We start from the raw sequence: 5,039 nt of genomic DNA, 5'->3' as shown, positions 1-5,039 counted from the left end.
GTGCGGTATTTTACGACTTATTATTTTTTTTACTCTCGCTTATTCATGGAGGACCAAAGAAAAGATATAGTATTAACCCCTTGGCCAATTTTTACACTTCTGACCACTATCACTTTATGAGGTTATAACTCTGGAGCGCTTTAACGGATCCTGCTGACTCTGAGACTGTTTTTTCGTGACATATTTTACTTCATGTTAGTGGTAAAATTTCTTCGATATGACTTGTGTTTATTTATGAAAAAAAACCGCAAATAAGGCAAAAATTTTGTAATTTTCAAACTTTTAATTTTTATGCCCTTAAATCAGAGAGATGTCACAGAAATTTCTTAATAAATAACATTTGCCACATATCTACTTTACATCAGGACAATTTTGGAAACAAAATTTTTTTTTGTTAGGAAGTTATAAGGGTTAAAAGTTGACCAGCGATTTCTCATTTTTACAACAAAATTTACAAAACCATTTTTTTTTAGGGACCACATCATATTTAAAGTCATTTTGAGGGATGTACATGACAGAAAATGCCCAAAAGTGGCATCGTTCTAAAAACTGGACCCCTCAAGGTGCTCAAAACCACATTCAAGAAGTTTATTAACCCTTTACGTGCTTCACAGGAACTGAAGCAATGTGGAAGGAAAAAATTAACATTTACTTCAGAACCAATTTTTTTTATTTTCACAAGTGTTAAAAGAGAAAATGAACCACAAAATTTGTTGTGCAATTTGTCCTGAATACACAGATACCCCATATGTGGGGGTAAACCACATTTTGGGCGCACGGCAGAGCTCGCAAGAGAAGGAGCGAAGTTTGACTTTTTCAACGCAGAATTGGCTAGAATTGAGATCGAACGCCATGTTGCGTTTGCAGAGCCCCTGATGTGCCTAAACAGTGGAAACCCCCAAGTGACCCCATTTTGGAAATTAGACCCCTCAAGGAATGTATTTAGATGTGTGGCGAGCACTTTGAACCCCCAAGTGCTTCACAGAAGTTTATAATGCAGAGCCGTGAAAATTAAAAAAAAATTTTTTCCTCAAAAATTATTTTTTAGCCCGCTATTTTTATTTTCACAAGGATGACAAGAGAAATTGGACCACAAACGTTGTTGTGCAATTTGTCCTGAGTACGCTGATACCCCATATGTGGGGGGGGACCACTGTTTGGGAGCATGGGAGAGCTCGGAAGGGAAGTAGTGACGTTTTGGAATGGAGACTTTGATGGAATGTTCTGCGGGCGTCGTGCTGCATTTGCAGAGATCCTGATGTGCCTAAACAGTAGAAACCCTCCATAAGTGACCCCATTTTGGAAACTAGACCCCCCCAAGGAGCTTATCTAGATATATGGTGAGCACTTTGAACCCTCAAGTGCTTCACAGAAGTTTATAACGCAGAGCCGTGAAAATAAAAAATCATTTTTCTCCAAAAAATGCCTCATTGGGGGACACAGACAGTGGGTGTTATGCTGCTTGCCACTAGGACACTAAGTAAACCAGAAAAAAAGTTAACTCCTCCCCTGCAGTATACACCCTCTCGCTGGATGAGATTTCTCCAGTTCTTGCTTAGTGTCTGTAGGAGGCACTTGGGTCTGGCTTCAGACCCCACCGTTTTTTTATTTTTGAATTTTCTGTAAATTTTTATTTTTTAATTAGCGGATTGAAAGGGGCAACGGTCCTTTCTACAGCCCGCTCTCCCCCAAACCAACAACAGGCAAGCACGCGGAGTATACCTCCCCGTACACTTTCGTGTGATGAACGGGGCTGATTCCTCTGGCGATGATTCCTACTGTCCCGGTAATCCACGGATACGAGGGCAAGCGCGACAGATGAAGCATGGAGTGCAATGGAGAACACTGGAACAGCGCTTCCAAATGCCCTGAATCAGCCCCATAGCTCTCCATCCCCTTTCCCATAGGGAGGATCGATTGAGCATACCCCTTTAAGAACTCCTCCAGTTCTGCTACATCAGCCCAGGAATCATAGAATCATAGAATCGTAGAGTTGGAAGGGACCTCCTGGGCCATCTGGTCCAACCCCCTGCTCAAAGCAGGATTCGCTAAATCATCCCAGTCAGATGTCTGTCCAGCCTCTGTTTGAAGACTTCCATTGAAGGAGAACTCACCACTTCTCGTGGCAGCCTGTTCCACTCATTGATCACTCTAACTGTCAAAAAGTTTTTTCTAATATCTAATCTGTGTCTCCTCCCATTCAGTTTCATCCCATTGCTTCTAGTCTTTCCTTGTGCAAATGAGAATAAAGTTGATCCTTCTACAATGTGACAGCCCTTTAGATATTTGTAGACAGCTATTAAGTCTCCTCTCAGTCTTCTCTTTTGCAAACTAAACATTCCCAAATCCTGCAACCTTTCCTCATAAGACAGGGTTTGCAGACCGGTCACCATTCTGGTCGCTCTTTTCTGAACTTGCTCCAGTTTGTTGATGTATTTTTTAAAATGTGGTGCCCAAAACTGGACACAATATTCCAGATGAGGTCTGACCAAAGAGGAGTAGAGGGAAATAATGACTTCACGTGATCTAGACTGTATGCTTCTGTTAATACATCCTAGAATTGCATTTGCCTTTTTTGCTGCTGCATCACACTGTTGACTCATATTCAGTCTGTGATCTATTAGTATACCCAAGTCTTTTTCACATGTGCTGTCACTTAGCCCTATTCCTCCCATTCTATATATGCTTTTTCCATTTTTATTGCCCAGATGTAGTACTTTGCATTTCTCCCTGTTAAAAACCATTCTGTTAGTTGCTGCCCACTTCTCCAGTTTATTTAAATCTTTTTGAATCCTCTCTCTCTCTTCTCTAGTATTAGCTATCCCTCCTAGCTTTGTGTCATCAGCAAATTTAATCAGTTTACCCTCAATTCCTTCATCTAAATCGTTGATAAAGATGTTGAACAATACAGGGCCCAGGACAGAGCCCTGTGGTACCCCACTTGAGACATTCTTGAGACATTCAGGAGGATGAGAAGACCTGCATGGATGGCCCAGGACAGCGCGGCCGGCCTGAGCACTGGAGTAGAGGTATGGGGTCGGGTCCTGGTCCCCGGGAGAGGCGCTGACTTTGTCTCAGCGGAGGTGCACCGACGCCCCATCGCAGCCCCCCCCCCGCTCTCTGCGCTTACCGCGGGTAGGCCAAAAATTTAGTCCCCGGATTTTCCAGCCTACTAGGCTGCAATTTGAATAGCGCCGCCCATGCTAGCGCCTCCGCCCCCCTCCTTGGCGCCTCTCGTCCCTTACGAGATGCGCAATCCTAGTCTCGGGGGCCATGTCATTTACCTCAGCCTGCTCTGGACACGGGCGCGCCCTCTGCCAGATACCGGGTGACACCACAGGGCCACCACTATTCCTCCCGGGGGACACAGCACAGGACCGGGGTAAGCTGTATCTGCCCTCAGAACAAAGCTTAACCCCTTCCCGGCACATTCCCTGCAGCTGCAGACCAGACTCTGCCTTTAACCCTTTCAGGAGCGCTATGTCTCAGTCTAAGGAGGCTAAACGGGCTGATAAGAAGCACACTGCGTTTTTTACCGTGTGTACCACTTGCAAGACTGCCTTGCCCAGTGCCCAGACTAATCCGTTATGCACGGACTGTGACCCGGCCTGCGCTCAAACGCCCCTTGCCGCCGCTGCGGGGCTTCCTGTGTTTAGTCCCCCTGAGTGGGCTGCATCCCTGTCACGGTCGGTGGAGTCACTGACCCAGGCCATAGACTCCCTCCGGGAAGCCTCTTTAAGTCAGAAAGCATCTTTACCGCCAGAGCAGGGCTCTGGCAACGGAGGGGAACCGTCCACCAGCAGGGACCGTACTCGCTCAAGGGATGGTCAGGCTAGAAAGCGGACCCATGACGCGTCCCCTAGTCAGGCTTGCGCTTCAGCACCGGTGAGTTCTGTCTCTCGCTCTCCCTCTCCTAATGTTTGCAGCAAGCATGACTCTTAAGAGGACCAAACGTGTACGCAGGTTATTTACCAGCCATCCGGAGTTTAAGGACATTGTCCAGAAACATAGGGATCGGCCACATAAGCGGTTCACAGGGCAAAAGTCTACTGAGGCTAAATACCCTTTTGCTCCAGACCTAATGAAAAAATTGGTTACAGTCCCCTTCGGTGGACCCTCCTGTATCTCGTCTTGCTTCTAAAACACTCCTATCCGTGTCTGAGGACTCCTCAGTCAGAAACCCCTCCAATCGTCAAATTGACTACCTTGCCCGCTCAGTTTTTGAAGCTTCAGGAGCGGCGCTTTTTCCATCTTTCGCGGCGACTTGGGTCGCTAAGGCAATGGCCGCTTGGACAGAGGTCTTAATTACTGCCTTCCAGGGTAGCAATCTTCCTCCGGAGGCAACCAGTGTCACCAGACAGATAATTCACGCAGGAGACTTTGTAGTGGACGCTTGTTTAGATGCCACCAATTGCGCTGCTCAAACTGCCGCTAATGCGATCTCCATTAGAAGAGCCTTATGGCTCTGCGACTGGCGAGCGGATGCCACATCTAAAAGATCGTTGACTTCTCTGCCCTATCAGACTGGTCGTCTTTTTGGAGAAAAACTGGACCAGCTCATTTCTGATAGTACTGGGGGAAAGAGTAAATTTCTTCCTCAACAAAAGGCTGTTCAGCCGTTTCGGAACCAACAGCCGACGCGTTTTCGATTCTTTCGCAACAAGTCCGGTTGGTCCTCCTCTACCTTCTCTTCCAGTTCAGGTCGGTCCCCGTGAGGAGACAGAGCCTCCCAGGTCTCATACAGACCTAACTGCTCTTGGAAGCCCAGGCCAAGGGCATCTGGATCTCGGGGAGCCAGATCTCATAGATCTTCTACGCAATGACTTGTTGCGGTATCCGGCGGTCACCGACAAAGTAGGCGGTCGTCTACTTTCCTTCAGTCACACCTGGCTCGCAGTCGTCCACGACAAGTGGGTCAGGGAGCGGTCCTGTCCTGCTGTCCTCCGTTCCTGAATTTTCATCAGGACAAGACAGTTCTCAGGACGTCCCCGTCCTTCCTGCCCAAAGTCGTCTCCGAGACCCCGGAGAAAATCCGACGC

This window comes from Dendrobates tinctorius, unplaced genomic scaffold, assembly GCF_039654945.1.
Source record: "Dendrobates tinctorius isolate UK_male_01 unplaced genomic scaffold, ASM3965494v1 ptg000103l, whole genome shotgun sequence".
NCBI lineage: Eukaryota > Metazoa > Chordata > Amphibia > Anura > Dendrobatidae > Dendrobates > Dendrobates tinctorius.
Note: the sequence above shows the minus strand (reverse complement) of the source record.